Source organism: Peromyscus leucopus, chromosome 15 (genome assembly GCF_004664715.2).
Source record: "Peromyscus leucopus breed LL Stock chromosome 15, UCI_PerLeu_2.1, whole genome shotgun sequence".
In the NCBI taxonomy this organism is placed as follows: domain Eukaryota; kingdom Metazoa; phylum Chordata; class Mammalia; order Rodentia; family Cricetidae; genus Peromyscus; species Peromyscus leucopus.
The window spans coordinates 67111953-67130610 of record NC_051076.1 but is presented as its reverse complement, the minus strand read 5'-3'; the positions used below and the strand labels follow the sequence as shown (position 1 = coordinate 67130610).

Sequence of the window (18658 nt, the reverse complement as noted above, 5' to 3'; positions counted from 1 at the left end):
AGCACATAGACACGCAGTCACACACATGCACACACATCCTCACTCATACACACACACACACACACACACACACACACACACACACACACACACACACGTGTATGCCTGCAGGCATACATACATCAGCAAACTTCTCACAGTTGTCCTTCCTGTGGATAGAAGACAACCAGGCCACGTGAGGAGCTTCATGGATCATCCCCAGAAATGCCCATTTAACTGGTCTAAAGAATAAAGTAAGGAGCTGGAGAGATGGCTCAGCAGTTAAAAGTACTTGTTGCAGAGGACCAGAGTTCAGTTCCCAGCATCCACACAGGGCAGCTTAGAACTGCCCATAACTCCAGCTCCAGGGGATCTGACACCTTCTGGTCCCTGCAGATACCGGCATATACACACACATACACTCAGTAAAAATAAAAATAACTCTTAAAAAAACAAAACTTTGAAGAGTAATGTAAGCACCCAGGAGTATCTCATATGGACTAATTAAAAAAGCAAACAAACAAACAAACAAACAAAAAATCTGGACATGATAATATGCACACCTTTAATCCCAGCACTCAGGAGGCAGAGGCAGGTGGATCTCTGTGAGTTAGAGGCCAGTCTGGGCTACAGAGTGAGTCCCAGCCCAGTCAGAGCTACATAGGAGGCCCTATCCCAAAATAACAACAACAAAAACAAAACAGAAAAACCACTGAGACACCACAACACTAGACCACCAGGCCTCTATGAGAGTCTGGGTTGGTTCGTGTGAATTACTGAACACGTTTCTATCTTTAAATTGTATGTATCATTTATTTTGTGTACACATGGGGGAGCGGGCTGCCAGCATGTATGTGGAGGTCGGACGGGTCTCGGGGCTCAAAAGCAGGTCACCAGGCTTGGTGGCAGGTGCCTTTATCCACTGAGCTGTCTTGAAGACACCTGCATGGAACACTTTTTAACAAGGCTTCAGGTGAGGTGCGTGTTCCCAAACTAAGAATCATTGTCTTGTTGAGGGTGTGTAGGAAGCTAATAAAGGTAAACTCCTTTGGTGGATAAAGAAAGGGTAAAGGAGAAGCTATGTCAGGGAGACAGTCTCAGGAAAACCCTGAGAGACCCCGCCCCCCCGAGGAACAGAGTATTAAATAAAACAAAAGCAAATCAGCTTTGTCACGTGCCAAGTCTAATGATTTATCAGTAATACCTAAACTACATCCTGTAAGGGTTTGGCGGGGTTTGTGTCCCACATGTGCAGGCATGTACCACAGTCCACTAGTAATGTCTGTCATGTCCTTCTGTAGAAGGCGTGAGTGTGTCTGCCAGACAGTTGCCACCCTTCATGAGAACTCTTCCAGGCCCAATGGTAGGACTTCCAAAATGTCATTGGCGTGAGGTGGAGAGAACGTCCCCGGCTCTGATGAAACAGGAATTGCAAATCCCCTTGCTCTTCCTGGTCTTCCCTTCCATCTCCCAGCCCTTCTTATCTCTGCTTAGTGAAGAGGCTCTTGAAGGCATTGTTGTAGTTCTTATTAAAAGCTGTGTAAATCAAGGGGTTGAAGAAGGAATTGGAATACCCGAGCCACAGGAATATGCTTTTCCAGATGGGTGGCAGGCTACAGGCACAGAACGGGCTGATGAGCTCCGTCAGGAAGAACGGGATCCAACACAGCGCAAAGACGCCGATCAAGATCCCCACCATCACGGCCGCTCGCTTCTCCTTCTGCTCCCGCCATGAGTCTCCGCTTGTCTGGAAGGTCACTGTGGCCCTGCACCGTGCCGTGAATACCATCTCGGCCTCCTGAGGTGCCTCCTTTGCCTTGGAACAAAGGAAATATGGAATTAGAGTAACAGAACCAGGGGAAAAGCTGAACAGGAAAAAAATGTTAGCTATTCTCAGCTCTGTCACTGAAGTGAGGTCACAAGGCTCAGATGCCATTTCCAAGGCAGAAACTGGTGACTACAGAGACTCACAGCTGAGAGGAATAGGGTACCCACAAACAAGCGCAGAGGGGCAAAAAATTGTAAATATGACTGACAGGGTGCCGGAAGTTCAGCACTGACATATCTGAGTTCTAAACAGACAAGAATGTGTTTGCTATACAAGATGAGGACCTGAGTTCAATCCCCAGAACCTATCTTAAAAATGCCAGACATGGTGGCATATGCTGGGGAAGTGGAGACGGAGGATGGCTGGGGCTCACTGACCATCCAGTCCAGCCAAAGTGGTGAGCACCAGAGTCAGTGAGAGACCCTGTTACAAAATAACAAGGTGAAGAGGGCTAGGGAGATGGCTCAGCAGTTCAGACCCCTAGTTGTACATTGTCATGAGGACTGTAGTTTGGATCCCAATATCCTTTGTATGCCTACAGCCTCAGATCTGGAAGTGGGGATAGGGGAGGCAGAAGGATTGTCGAGCTTTCTGACTTGCAAAAATATGAGCCCTGGGTTCAGGGAGAGACCCTGCCTCAAAGCAATAGGCAGAGAGTGATAGAGGAGGACACTTGATGTCCTCATCTTGCTTCTTCACACAGCCATAGGTATACATACTCTCACAGAGACACATACACAAACACATGCATTTTAAGAAACACGGTGGAAAGTAACTAAGGAAGATACCTAACATCAACCTTTGGCCTCCGCACATACATCAGCACACACACTAACACAAACGCCACAGGAGAACTCACTCAGGAAAGGAAGTGGGCAGTGAAAGTATACACTTCAAAAAGTTTGTAACTTCAGAAATCCTGCCCTGTCCTTTAAGCAAATAGTGTGTGGGGATCGTTTTGTGATTACTGCAGGTGACAGGGAGATCTGTTTTGAAACCCATCAGATCATTTTATTGTTCTGAACAAGGCTTAGCATCAAGAGAAATTAGTTAACCAAATTCTAATCTACCTTGGAGAAGGTAAACATTAAAGTCAAACACCCTTTAACCTTCCGGTCCCACCTGAGGATGAGATAAGCAAGCATGTGTCCAGGGCACTGGCCCTCAATGAGTCTAATGGGGATCTGGAGACTGAACTCAGATCCTTGTGCTTGCAAGTTGTCCCAGTTTGCTTTTGAATAAAACATTCTTCCCAAAAGCAACTTGAGGAGGAAAAGATGTGTTCAGCTTACACTTCCAGGCTAAGTGTCAGTCCTTAGGAAAGTCAGGGTGGGAACACAACAGGAAGTGAAATAGAACCATGGAAGAATGAGGTTTACTGATACAGCCCAGGCCCACTTGCCTAAGGACAGTGTTGCTCACAGTGGTCTGGAACCTCCAACCTCCAATGCCAATCACCCATAGAGACAGTCTCTCACAGGAATGAGCTCAGACCAACAAGACTAAAGCATTTCTTTATATGAGGTTCCATCTTCTCAGGTGACTCTAGGTTTGTGCCCAGTTGACACAAAAAGTAACCAGCACATAACAGCAAACACTTTTCCCACCTAGCCATCCCCCCAGCCCTGGATGATCCTTTCAATGAGCACGGGATCTGTAGTGATGTCGCCTTTTGCATTTCTGATACTCATTACTGACATTTTTCCTTAGCCTGTCTTGAGTTTTACTTTTTAATTAATCACTTTAAAGAACCAGCTTTTGGATTCATTGATTTTCTCCACTGATTTCCAGTTCTCATCAATCTTTTTTACCTTTTTTTTTTTCATTTCTATTCTGACTCTTGAGGGTTTATTCTTCCCATTTTGCTTCCTAAGGTAGAAATTTACATAAGCAGTACTGAAGGTGAACCTTGAAGGATTAGCATTACTCAACTTTAGGACAAACTAAGGGAGCTGGATCTGTGGCTCGGTGCTTAAGAGAGCTTGATGCTCTTCTAGATGACTAGAGTTCAGATACCAGTACCCATATCACAGCTCACAGTTACCTGTAACTCCATTTACAGGGGATCTGATGCCCTCTCTGGCCTCTGTGCATATCTGCACACACCTGCATGCATATACTCACACAGAGACACATCATACATATAAATAAAAATAAATCTTTCTAAAAACATACTACAGGGTTGAGCCATGGTGGAGCACGCCTTTAATCCTAATACTCAGGAGGCAGAGGCGGGTGGATCTCTGTGAGTTCGAGGCCAGCCTAGTCTATAGAGTGAGTTCCAGGACAGGCTCCAAAGCTACACAGAAAAACCCTGTCTCGAAAAACCAAAAAAGAAAACATACTACAGTCAGGCAGTGGTAACACATGCCTTTAATCCCAGCATTTGGGAGGCAGAAGCAGGCAGTCTCTGAGTTCAAAGGTAGCCAGGTCTACAGAGTGAATTCTAGGACAGCCAGGGCTGCTGTGGAATAATCCTCCTGTACACTGTATGAATATATGTCACTGTGATTGGTTTAATAAACAAGCTGACAAACCAATACCTAAACAGTATAAAGTTAGGTGGGAAAGCCAAACTGAGAGTGATGGGATGAGGAAGGGTGGAGTCAGAGGAGTTGCCAGCCTGATATACAAAATGGGATGGAAGTAAAAGCCACGAGCCTCAGGGCAGCACATAGATTAATAAAAACAGGTTAAGTTTTAAGAGCTAGTTAGTAACAAGCCTGAGCTATTGGCTGAGCATTTATAAGTAATCTTAAGTCTCCATGTTGGTTATTGGAGAGCAGCTATGGCACAGGAGAACTCTACCTACACAGGGCGATACAGAGAAGCCCTGTCTCAAAAAATCCAAAACAAAATAAAACAAAAACTGTAACAACAAACAAGTACTCTACAGTTTTAGTAATCAAGAGTATGTTGTGTTGGCAAAAGAACATATAAATACAGTGGATCAATGGAACATGGAGAGCTCAATAGTAAATGTTGTTGGTTGTTTTTTTATTCTAGCTCCATGTTGGAACACCACAGTGTAGTTGGCTGTTTCTGCTCTTTTGGAGGAACCACCACCCAGCTCTCAAGTAATTCATATAAGGAGGTTTATTCTTAATTATAAATGTCCTGCCTTAGCTTGGCTTGTTTCTTGCCAGCTAATAATGGCTTGTTTCTTAACCTAAATTATCCTGTCTACCTTTTTCTTGTGGGCTTTTACCTTTTCTTACTTCTGTATACCTTACTTTCACTTTTACTCTGTGGCTGGCTAGGTAGCTGGCCCCTAGCATTCTCCTCCTTGTTCTCTTGCTCTTTCTTCCTTTTCTCCCCATATTTCTCCTTTCTATTTATTCTCTTTGCCTGCCAGTCCCGCCTATCCTTTCTCCTGCCTTGCTATTGGCCATTCAGTTCTTTATTAGACCATCAGGTGTTTTGGACAAACAAAGTAACACAGCTTCACAGAACAACATAAGGGAATGCACACATCTTTGCATCATTAAAGCAAATGTTCCAGGGCATAAACAAATGTAACGCATCTTAAAATAATATACTACAACAAATAAACCTACCGGGCGTTGGTGGCGCACGCCTTTAATCCCAGCACTCGGGAGGCAGAGCCAGGCGGATCTCTGTGAGTTCGAGGCCAGCCTGGGCTACCAAGTGAGCTCCAGGAAAGGCTCAAAGCTACACAGAGAAACCCTGTCTCGAAAAACCAAAAAAAAAAAAAAAAAAAAAAAAAAAAGAGTAGAGAAAGTGAGCTAAACAGTAGTAAGCATGCATTCATTCATTTCTCTCTGCTCTTGGGTGTGGATGTGATGTGATCAGCTTTAAGTTTCTGTTGTCTTGATCTCCCCACTATCATGGACTGGATCCCAGAATTAAGTCTAAAATAAGCCCTTTATCCCTAAGTTGTTTTTATCAGGGTATTTTATCAAAGGAATAGAAATGAAGTTAGGGCATATAGTCAGCCGATCTTTGGCAAGGAAGCAAAAGTAATAAAATGGATAAAAAGTGTTTTCAACAATTGAGGGTGCAACAGCTAAACATCCACTTAGACTTTACACATGCACAAAACATACTACAAATCATATCACAGGGTGAATATGAATCCCTAGGAAATACTGTAGGAGAAAATCCAGATAAGTTTGGATTCATGATGCCTTTTGAGGCACAATACCACAAGTACAATCATTAAGGAAAGAATCAACATGCTACATATCAATAAGTTAAAATTCTTTGCTCTCTGGAAACCATTGTCAAGAGGATGAAAAATCAATCCACAGTCTGAGGGGAAATAATTCCAAGAAAACAAACAACAACAACAAAAAGTCAGCAAGTTAAGTATCCTTACCTAAAATATAAAGATTCTTAAAAGTCAAGAACATGAACTGGGCCAAGGAGAGGGTTCAAGGTGTCAAGTGCTTGCCCTACATGTATAGACCCAAGGGCACATTCCCCAGAACCCACACACATGCCAGCCAGCATGGAGACCTGCCTGTAATCCCAGCTCAGGTCAGAAATGGACAGAACCCCTGGGCAAGCTGGCTAGTAAGATCGGCTGAGGGCTGGAGAGATGTCTCAGTGGTTAAGAGCACTTACTCCTCTTCCAGAAAACCTGGGTTTGATTTCCATCACCAACATCAGGGGGTTCACTGTAACTCCAGTTCCAGAGGATCTGTTATCCTCTTCTGGCTTCTTTGGGCACTGTGTACACATGTGTATATTCAACACACACACACACACACACACACACACACACACACACACACACACTTTAACATAATAATAATAAAAAAAATGAGTGCGCCGGGCGGTGGTGGCGCACGCCTTTAATCCCAGCACTCGGGAGGCAGAGCCAGGCGGATCTCTGTGAGTTCGAGGCCAGCCTGATCTCCAAAGTGAGTTCCAGGAAAAGGCACAAAGCTACACAGAGAAACCCTGTCTCGAAAAACAAAAAAAAAAAAAAAAAAAAAAAAAAACAAAAAAAAAAGAGCCAAAAAGCAAGCTCTGCATTCATTGAGAGACTCTGTCTCCATATAGAAGGGGAAGAAGGATCAAGAAAAATACCCAATGTCAACCTCAGGCCTCTACACATGTGTCTAGACACACATTTGTGACCCACACATGCAAACATACACACACACACACACACACACACACACATACACATACATGCAAAAAGGGAATGTAAAGCAACCTATTTAAAATAGGCAAAAAAAAAAAAAACTTTAACAGACACATCACTAATAACTTCATAGTTCTACATCTCTTGGGCTGGCAACATGGCACACTGGGTAAAGATAATCGATGCCTGAGGATCTGAATTTGATGCCCAAGGCCCACAAGGCAGTAAGTGAGAGCAGATTATAGAAAGTTCTGCTCTGGCCTACACATATGCATACCAAAGATAGATAGATAGATAGATAGATAGATAGATAGATAGATAGATGATAGATAGATGGATAGATGGATAGATGGATAGATGGATAGATGGATAGATGATGGATAGATGGATAGATAGATAGATAGATAGATAGATAGATAGATAGACAGACAGCAGACAGATAGATGTATTTTAAAGGTTTTAGAAGATATACGTCATAAAAACATGAAAATATGCTCCACTTGATGTCATCAGGTAAGTTGACATCAAAACATCGATGAGATGTCACTAAACCGCTGTTAAAATGGCGTGAGAGTGTGGCTAGCACAGCGCAGCTGGTGGAGTGCCTGCCTAGTGTGCACTAGTCCTTTGTCCCCTCCCAGCAGCACATAACCCAGGCATGCAGCACACACCTGTGACCCCGGCACTCAGCAGATGGAGGCTGAAGGACCGGTTATCCTCAGCTACGCAGTGAGTCTGAGGTCTGCCTGGGATACTTGAGACCCAGATTCAAGAAGTAAAATAATGGAGCACCAGATAAGGGGACCATCTCACCCCTTATCCAAGAGGCCTCTTTTTGCTGCAGCAGGAGGCCATTACTGAAAAGCCACAACTAGTCAAAATGCAAATAACTGACCACAGGACACTAGTTGATAGATCTACAACACAACACAACTCCTGCACCTCACTAAGGCTTGGAGAACATGGACAGAAAAAGGGTGGAAAGATTGTAAGAGCCAGAGGACCAGGAAATCTGCTGTGAGACTGTGCCTTCTGGCTATGACAGGGAAGCTCTACCCATAAAAACGTCAACGTGACTGACTGTCTAAACAAGACCTGAACAATTCCAACAACTGTTGATATGCCAATATGGACTGATGCAATCCCACAGGGCCCCATTCCTCGATGAAGAGCTGCAAGCAATTAACAATGCTGAGAGAGGAAGTAGTCTTAGCCAGGAATGAGCCTCTGATTGGTTATCCAGTACCAAGTGGTCAGCCCTAGAAACTTACATACAGTCAACACAGTTTATATGTAAATGTTTGGGGTGCTTTCGTTGTTGTTTTGTTTTCTGAGACAGGGTTTCTCTGTGTAACAGCTATCCTGGTACTCGCTGTGTAGACCAGGCTGGCCTCGAACTCACAGAGATCCACCTGTCTCTGCTTCCTGTTGTAAATGTAACAACAGTTTTAAAGAAAAAGAAGGCCCTGTGAATTTGGGAAGGGAGAGACATGGGAAAGTAGGAGAGAGGAAACGGGGGGGGGGGGGGGGGGGGGATATAATTAAATAAACCATGTGTGGAGGCTCTCACCCCTTTTGATGAAAAACAAAGCTACTCTTAAAAAGGTTTATCAATTTAAACAAATAAAACCTGCCATGGATTTTTTTTTTTGCTGGCCTGGCCTCAAACTCATTATTTATCTGAAGATGACCTTGAACTTCTGATCCTCCTGCCTCCACCTCCTTCTGGCATTACAGGCATGCACCATCATGCCCAGTTTATGAGGTGCTGGGGACCACACCCGGGACTTCATGAATACCTGGCAAGCCCTCTGCCAACTGAGGCCCATCCCTAGCCTTAGTACTACATGACTAAGGTAACACAAGGCTATTCTAGGCTTGCCAGGCACCTCTCTGTTTTTAGTCAAGAAACCCATCAAAAATCCTTGAAAAAATATATTGAAAATACAGGATAAGGTAAGATCTAAAGAGTCTTCGGAAGAGAGAATAAAGGTCCCCACAAGGCCAGATGACAAGAACAGAAGCTTTTGGGTCAGACCCATGGTTGAAACTGAGCAAGCCTGTCTGCCTCTCCAAGCCTGATTGCCCATCTGGTAAGCAGGCTGATGAGTCTCTGCTGCTCCACCGAGGCTTCAAGGAAGATCATCATTGGATACACATTCCATGCCCAGAACGGCCCCTGCCACATGCGTCCACCTCTTCCATATTCATGTGGAGACTAGGACTGGAATTGGAGCCACCAATGGAGCAGACACAGCCCTGGCCCTTACAGAGTCTGCTCTAGAGAGACAGTCTGTCCACATTAACATTGCAACGCATTGTATAATTGCTATAGTAAATGGATTCCTTAGAAGTGATGTAACAATTCTGCTTTGCCTAGATTAAAAAAAAGAACTCCAAATACCTCTGTATCATAAATTAGTTACTAGACTGGGGAGACGACTCAATGGGTGAAGCATTTGCCACACAACTGTAAGGACCAGAGTTCAGATTCCTAGCACCCATGTCAATGCTGGTCAGGCATGACAGCTCACCTGTAATCCCAGCAAGGGAAATGGAAACGGTATCCCTTGAGCAAGCTGGCTAGCTAGACTGAATAAAGCAGCAAGCTCTGGGTTCAAATGAGAGACCCTGCCTCACTTACCCTGGCATAAGGTAGACAACAATCAATCAAGACACCCAGCATCAACCTCTGGCTTCCACATTCACAAGCACACACATGCCTATGCACCCACACTTGAAAACTAGCATGTACACACCCATATACAGATAAAATAATAATAATTAGCTGCCATTTCTGCACATTCTCTCTCTCACACACATATATACATACACCACACACACACACACACACACACAGAGAGAGAGAGAGAGAGAGAGAGAGAGAGAGAGAGAGAGAGAGAGAGAGAGAGAGAGAGAGAGAGAGAGAGAGAGAGAGAGAGTTCTGTTCACTTCTTAGGTTACTAGCCTCCAAAGAACGCTCCGATCATCCTCTGAACTCACTCATGACTCCCTGTACTAAGACCTCATTTTCTGCTTTTATAACAATTTGGGTGATTATGTGAGTGATGTCTGAATCTCAAATAGAGGAAGGACCTATATCTTCTTAGTACAGGAACTACCTAGCATCAGCACCTGCTTCCTGGCAGTACCCAGAAAATAGCCACTTAACCAGTGGCTTAGTGTTACAACACAATGGCTCCCATCTGCCTCTCTCTTCCTTCTTAGAAGATGTCAAAGAATAACTGTTTCCAGCTGTTTTCCAAGATCCACCTAGAAGCAACCATCAGGACCACTGGGGATCGAGGGCACTGGACTCTGTTCTCAGCCCATCTTGCTTGTCCATCCCCTCTCACTTTAGCACTGCCAAAAATAAGCCCTAGGGAGGGTTTCCAGATGCCCTGGCTCTGCAGTCAGAATTCTGTTCAGGACTGCATTTAGGTTCTGTCTCCTGCCCTCTCTTTCCAAGAGCCCTACCTCTGTTTGTTTGGGAATATCACTAAATCAGTCTAAACATAGATGCGTGGAAATCTGGGCAAAAGAAAAGCCTTTTCCTTTGACAGTGTACACCCCAGCATCCTCTCCACCTGTCACCCGAGGAGAGACTATGAAGAGGCAAATACTTGCGGCAGTAAAACAGTCTCTGGAGGGTTAGGGTGATAGTTCACGTTGCACAGTTCTTGCCTTGCAAGTGAGAGAACCTGAGTTCAAGTCCCCACCAAATCCATGTCTTAAAAGAAAAGGAAAGAGGGCAGAGGAAGGGAGGGAGGGGGGAAGGAAGGAAGAAAGGAAGGAAGAGAGGGAATGAGGGAGGGAGGGAGGAAGGACCCAAAGTGATGGCTTGTACTTACAATTCCAGTGATGAGGAGGAGGCAGGTGGATCCAAAGAGACCTGGGCAGGGCCTAAAAACACCCCTCCCTGTCCTCACACAGAAGTCTCTCTCCCCTGGGGTAGCTACAGGTGTATTCTGAAGAGGGAGCTGAGAACTGCCCCATCAATAATGAGCTGTTCCAACTTTTCCAGTGTCCAGCTCGGAGGGCAGAGGACAAAATTACAAGCAAGACTAAAACAAAAACCAGGCAACTAGGGGAGACAGACTGGCCCATTGTGTAGCACAGACCAGCATCACGTACCACAGAAGGTCTAAGGGATAAACAGCTGTATCCTGAAATCATTCCAGGAATTCTTAGCCATCTCTTTGGAGAGGGAGTATCATCCACAGAGCACAAGAGGAAGAAAACGACTGCTCTGTCCCCTTCCCCTCCCACCCAGGAAGTGCTTACTAGTGGGTACCTTCCCAGCCATCTCTCTGCCCATCTAAAGGACCTCCAGTCACTACAGTCTGTCCACTGAAGAATAGAAAGTGTAAGAAATGGATGGGATAAGTTAAGTCCAAAGAGATTGGGAGGGAAGGGAGTAGAAAAGGCAAGTCTACTGATGAAATCATTCATTTCAAATAGACCCACTCCACAGGGGAAGCAGTGGGCTGAGTCCACCCGTGCACTGTCAGCACGTGTGCTCAGAAGCTCTGTGTTCACAGCTTTCCAGCCTGAGCATGACACCCACCACACAGAGGGAGACTGGGAGGGAAGGGAACTGCCGGGCGGGAGCAACCTCCAAGAAAATATAAAGGTCTCAGTTTGTAGCTCAGTGGTAAAGTTTGGATAGCATACAGGAGGCCTTAGGTTCAGTGGTAAATACTGAAAGAATGGGGTGGGGGGAGGGGGAGGGGGAGGAAGAGAGAGGGAGAAAGGGAGAGAGAGTATGAGTCAATTGCACAAAATAATTCATTTTCCCTTTTCCAGTTCAAAATGTGATGTCCGCTGGAAAACAGGAAGACAAAGCAGGGCATGGTGGTGCACATCTGTAATCCAGGGCATGGTGGTGCACATCTGTAATCCCAGGGCATGGTGGTGCACATCTGTAACCCCAGGGCATGGTGGTGCAGACAGGTGGATCCCTGGGGTTTAGCTGTCCAGCCAGTCTAGGCTACTTGGTGAACACCAAGGCAATGAGAGACCCTGGCTGAAAAAAAAAATGTGGACCCCAAGGGAAAACAACCGAGGTTATTCTCTGGCTCTCATACACAAGTGCATCCACACATACTCAACGTGCAGACAGGAAAATGGAAAGGCGCTGTGGAGAGCACTAACTTCTTGAACTAACCGCCACTGACTCATCCTCCCATCAATCCTGTGTGACCTTTACAGGACCAGACGGTCTGCTGCAAAAACCAGAAATCCAGTATGTAGCCAAATCTACAACTTCTTAAACATCAGCATGACGCCACCAGCAGGAAGTTTCATTTCTGACCTCCAGGGGGGTCATCATCCACATGCAGGCAGGCTGAAAATGGTACATGAAATGACCTTCCAGCTACATCTTGTTTTTTGAGTGGGGTTTCCCACTGGCCTGAAGTTAACCAAGCAGGCTAGACTGGCCAGCCAGTGGGTCCCAGGGATCCACCCATCCCCACCTCCCTACCTCTGGGATTACAAGTGTGCACAATCACTCTCTGCTATGTGTCGCGATTCTGGGGGGTCAAACACGGGTCTTATGCTTCCAACGAAAGAAGTTTATCAACTGAACCATCTCCCTAACCTCTGAAGTAGCTATTTCTAACCAAAGATGCCAGGCCAAGCTTGGAACACCCGGGGCTTCATCTGTCTGCCACAGACAAATGCCAAGTTTGAAAAACTACATCCCCAAACATCACCCGCCATAAACAGAGGGTGATTATCATGTCTGACAACTCAAAAAAAGGAAATTTTCTCAACGGCCTCTCATGTGTAGAAGCAACTGTGCAAATAAGGACATTCTCTTGTAAAAATAAAAGCCGAGCACAGTTGGCTTGACACAAATAAGCCATCCTGTCAGTGCAGTGAAATACACACACAAAAAAAATATACAGGTCGACCAAAGTCTTGGGTAAGGTACACTTGTCCTCATTTTTTTTCTTTTTCTTTTTCTTTTCTTTCTTTCTTTTTTTTGTTTTGTTTTGTTTTGTTTTGTTTTTTGTTTTTCGAGACAGGGTTTCTCTATGTAGCTTTGTGCCTTTCCTGGAACTCACTTGGTAGACCAGGCTGGCCTCGAACTCACAGAGATCCGCCTGCCTCTGCCTCCCAAGTGCTGGGATTAAAGGTGTGCGCCACCACCGCCCTGATCTTGTCCTCATTCTTACGTTTAGGTGGATCTTGTTTTGCTGCTGAGTTTGATTGCTATGCACGGGCTAAGGATGCACCGGGATTAGCGCTTAGAAAGGGAGATGTAAGCAAGTACGTTAATTGAGGTTAGGTAACATTTATGTTTTCAGCTTTAATTTCATCTGGACTAGGGGAGGTATTGCTAGTTTGGTCAGGAAGGTACTAGGATACTGTGGATCCTGGCTTTATTTCCATTGTTGTGATAAAATACACTGACAGAAAAAAAAAAAAAAAAAAAAAAAAAAAAAAAAAAACCTCAGAGAGAAAGCCATGTGTTCGTCTTCTGATTCCGGATTCCTGTCCATCACAGTACAGAAGTGACAATGACCAATGACGGGAGCCTGAAGTCACCAGTCACATCATCTCCACAGTCCTGAGCAGAGAAATAAGGGCATGCGGGCCTGCTTGCTCGCTTTCCTCTCTTACACAGTTCAGGACCCCCTGCAGAGGGAACGGGGCCAGCGAAAGTGGGTTGGGTCTTCCCACATCAATTAACTTGATTAAGATAATCCCCCGCAGACACGCCCACTAGCCAAGCTGATATAGACTATTTCTCAATTAAGACTCTCTTGTTGGGGCTGGAGAGATGGCTCAGTGGTTAAGAGCACTGACTGCTCTTCCAGAGGTCCTGAGTTCAAATCCCAGCAACCACATGGTGGCTCATAACCACCTGCAATGAGATCTGGTGCACTCTTCTGGCCTGCAAGGACACATGCAGGCAGAACACTGCATACATAATAAGTAAATTAAAAAAAAAAAAAAGACTCTCTTGTCATGTTATCTCAAAGTTGACAGTTAAAATTAACTATCAGCTTTTGGAGGCAGGCAGATCGTTGTGAGTTCAAGGTCAGCCTGGTCTACATAGAGAGTTCCAGGACAGCCGGGGCTACATAGAGAGAACCTGTCTCAAAATGAATGAGAAAGAAAGAAAGACAGAGAGAGAGAGAGAGAGAGGAGAGAGAAGAGAGAAAGAAGGAGGGAGGAAGGAAGGAAGGAAGGAAAGAATAAACTATCTTGTGGTATTAAATATTTTTCTGACCAGATTTCTCACAAGAAGCAACTTAAAGGAGAAAGATTTTATTTTTGCTTACGGTTCTCAGACACAGTCTGTCACGGTGAGTAAGCCACGGTAGCAAGAGTAGGAGGCATCTGCTCACATTGCGTTCTCAGTCAGGACGCAGAGCATGAGAGAGCAGTAGGACTGGGATATCAAGGCTCCTTCCAGGTGACCCATTTCTTCCAGGGAGGCTCTGCCTCTTAAAGATTTCACAGCCTCCCCAAGAAGCATCCCCCGCTGGGAGCCAGGTACTCAAACACCTGAGCCTGTGGGGGACACTTCACATTCCAACCATGACAGAGATAATACTGTGCAATGTCAGCGTGGAGGAGGATTTCCCACAGGCCCTACCACTAAAGAGTGACTCAGCCCAATTCTACCTACCCCTGTCTTCTGGGGTTCTTTCTCCCCAGCACAGGCTGCTTCTGATGGGTCAGCCAGCTGCCCTTTCACCTCTTCCTATCACCTTCCTAGATGGAATGTGTCGGAAGTCAACAGCAAAAGTTTCCGATGGTGCCAAGTGGGTAGTGTGCTTGCCTGGCATGCCCAGGGTCCTCAGTGCCATCTTGATCGCCAGCAACACAACCAAACCAAAGCAAAGCAATAATAAATACATATATAAATAAACAAACAAACAAATAAATAAATAAATAAATGTTTATTCTACGAAATGAAAAGTCAAATCAAGCTTGGCAAGCCTTTCAGGCATCCATTCCACTGTGATTTTCCTAGGTGCATAACTGGATTGATGCAGCTATTAAAATTCAGCCCTGCCCTGCAGCCAAACAGAGATGCTATAATCACCCCAGGCATTTCCGAGGGACCTTTCAAAGAGCATCATTAATTTTGAATAAAGCTCTCCTTTCCAACATTTTCCAATTATAGACTTGACATTCCTGTTTTTGTGTTAAAAAAAAAAAAATTCCTCCGTCATTTAATTAAAACGAAGAAGAATCTACTTTTAAAAGCGCATGCCCTTGTCTGGTAGCCTGGTATCTGGGCCGAGTCTGTAAAAGTAAAGCAAACTACAGCAGCCTTTCCTATGTCGTGCTCTCTTTAATTTTTTGACTCCTTTCTTGGTCCACACATTGTGTTTGTGTGTATGTGCACATGGGTATATCTGTGTGTGTGTGGAGTCCAGAGTTCTCTGACATGAGGTGTTTTCCTCAACTGTTGTCCATTATACTGTTTTTGAGACAAAGTCTCTTCTTTGAGCCCACAGCTCCACTGATTCAGCTAAACTGCTGGGGCTGTTAATACTTCATTTCCTCGGCCAGTTCTGCCACCCACCATGAGCCAGGACTATGCAGACATTTTTTCATTCTTCAGTTCGTGAGACCCTCACCGGGGGCCTTATACAGTAGGACCTAAGGCTGGGATGTGGCTCTGTAGGTAGAACACTTGCCCAACATGCACAAAGCTGTGGGCTTCATTCCCAGAACTATATAAACCAGGCATAGTGGTGCTTGCCTCTAATTCCAGCTCTTGGGAAGTGAGAGGAGAAAGATCAGAAGTTCAAGGTCATCCTCAGCTGCTCAGGAAGTTCCAGGTCAATTTGCAATACCTGAGCTCCTACCTTCAAAAAATTAAACTAAATGAAAAGTAATAACTAACTTGTTTAAAGATGAGAAAAATGAGGCACAAGGGTATTAAACAATGGATGTCTGGAACTGGGACTGCAACACAGTTTCTCTCTCCAGAGGACATCCCTGGGGTTGGGATAAACAAAGGAGAGGACAATGGATTTTTTTGTTTTAAAACACACACACACACACACACACACACACACACACACACACAACACACTGTCAGGATAGTGGCCCCTAGAGTTTCAGGATATGGTCACTGGACTGTGAAGGGTCTGGAGTCAGTGGCGAAAAGAGTGGAAGCTATAGGAATTTATTTACGTATATTAAGTACATGACATCCCACCGCAGTCCAGGACAGTTGATCTAGCAGGGATCAACAAGATGGCAGCTCCAAACCTGACATGGGCAGAATAATTCCAGGATCTACGGAATGAAGAGTGCTAAGTGAATCTACACATATGTGCGTGCGTGCGTGCGTGCGTGCGTGCGTGCGTGCATGAGAGAGAGTGTGTGTGTGTGTGTAACAGTTATTCATTCGTGTGCATGTGCAGTCCACGTGGAAGTCAGAGTACAAATCACGGGGCTGGAACCCAGACTGTCAGGCTGGAAGAAAGTGCCTTTACTTAGATAAGCCAGGCTGCCTGCCTGAGCCCAGCTAATTAGATGTGACTTGATACCATCAAGAAAGGCAGGCTGCGGATGTAGCTGAGATGGTACATTGAGTCGCCTCCCATTCAGGAAACCCTGAGTTCCACCCCATCCCACCCCCATTGCATACCGGAGATGGGTGGTGCATGCTTGTAATCCTCCACTTTGGTGATGGGACCGGCGGATTAGAAATCCAAGATTATGCGGCGTGTGGCGCACGCTTTACAACTCGGAGAGAGCAGCGATCTCTGTGAGTTCGAGCAGCCTGGGCTACAAGTGAGCTCCGAAAGGCGCAAAGCTACACAGAGACCTGTCGACAAAAAAAAAAAAAAAAAAAAAAAAAAAAAAAAAAAAAAAAAAAAAATCCAAGATTATCCTTGGACTCAAAGAATAGTCTATCTGGCTTCATGAGATCTGTCTACAGACACACACACACACAACACTCAGAGACAGACACACACACAGAACACACACACACACACACACATACACGCAGAGACAGACAGACATACAACACACACAGGCAGACGACAAACAGACGAGAGACACACACACATATAGACAAGACATGAACAGACAGCACAACACCAACAATCAGAAGACAGAAGACAGACACACAGACAACCACACCACACAACTTTTGAGGTTTGGAGGCTCCAGCACTAGTCCTAATGTGCACGTGAAGAACCCATCTCCACAGGTGCCTATCCGCAGGTGGTTCACTAGAAGCATCAGCGATAAGCCACTCCATGTGCTCTCTAAAGAGCAGATGGCCATCTCCTCCCGCGTTCCATACGCGACAGTTTTTCCTCTTATGCTCCAGTATCCCAGCTCTGTCCCACTCTTCCCTTTCTCTAAATTTCATCCTTCCAGGGTCCCCCACCCCCAAATCCACAACCAGCCCCTCACTTGCAGGGTGGCAGGCAAGGGCACCACAGCCCTCCGTCTGCGGCCGAAGCGAAACTTGGCGGCTTTGTATATCTTCCAGTAGACGAAGAGCACCACGGCCAGAGCAGGTAGAAGGCTCCGCAGGTGAGAAGACGGCATAGGAGGGCTCCTGGCTCACCTGGCAACGCTGCAGCCGAGCATCATAGGCTTCGCCCCAGCCAAAGAGCAGCGGGGCGAGCGCGATGAGCGCGGACAGTGCCCAGGTGACCCGATCATGAGCGCCGAAGCGCGGCGCCGGGTGCGCAGCGTGTACTGTAGGACGCGTGATGGTCCAGTAGCGGTCCAGGGCGATGGCCGCCACGTTCAGATGCTGGCCGTGCAGCACAACACGTCGAAGGAGATCCACACGTGGCACAGACTCCTGCCCAGCTGCCAACGTCGCCAGCCGACAACTCGCTCACCAGGCTCAGTGGCATCACCAGGGCCGCCACAAGTACGTCCGAGACGGCTGTCGAGGCCACCAAGTTATGTGGCACGCGGTGGAAGGTGCGGACGCGCAGGATGGTCACCAGAACTAGCAGATTCCATAGGAAAGTGGCAGCGATCAGCAACACCAAGAGAGTCACACGAGCACGGTGAAGACAGAGAAGGGCGGGCCTGGCAAGATGAGCCCCACCTGGGGTGGACCCCACGCCCCTGCCGGAAATTGGGCTGTCACTGTAGCTCTCTGGCCCCGGGAGAAAGGCGTTGCCAGGGTGGCGCCTGAGAGGTTAGAGACTTCCATTGTTCAGGGACTTGGGCTCCTGGGCAGGAGATGCGCGCGTGGTTGCATGGACTGTGGGTAGGTGGCGAAATTGGAGGGGCACTTTGTGGTCCTTTTTCCACCCTGGTCCTTTTTCCAAACTGCAGCCTCCCTTTGGCGCTTCTTTCGGTGGCTTTCGTGGACTCTCTCTCCAGTTGAGAAAAAAAAAAAAAAAAATGAGCGGGACCCCTTAGTCCAGCTTTGCCCAGCACATCAATTTCTCCCGGTCCCTTTGTAGTCTTCAGGGTAACCGGTTGCTGAGGGCTGGGGACCGATGTCTGAGCGCAGGGATGGCTCAGGGAGACCTCTCCTGGATAGCGTCTGGAACCCATGGGCTCCTGGTGTGGGCTGAAGTGGGCGGAGGAGGTTTGGAGCCGCCACCAATAGGAGATGGAGCTGTAACGCTGTCTCCAGCCGTCTCCAGCCAAGGCCGGCAGAGAGAATCCTAGCAGCATTCGCCTCAGGGGAAGGTTTCTAACAATCCCGTCATGATTCTGTAGCCACCACTTCCGCACCCCCCGCACCCCCCTCCCGCGGACTCGGTAGCTCG

At 46.4% G+C, this 18658-nt stretch overlaps 1 pseudogene; it reads right to left on the bottom strand.

Annotated features, from left to right (window-relative positions):
* Positions 1-642: 642 nt before the first annotated feature.
* On the bottom strand, positions 643-18251 carry LOC114709946 (annotated as a pseudogene).
* Between the last annotated feature and the right edge of the window lie 407 nt (positions 18252-18658).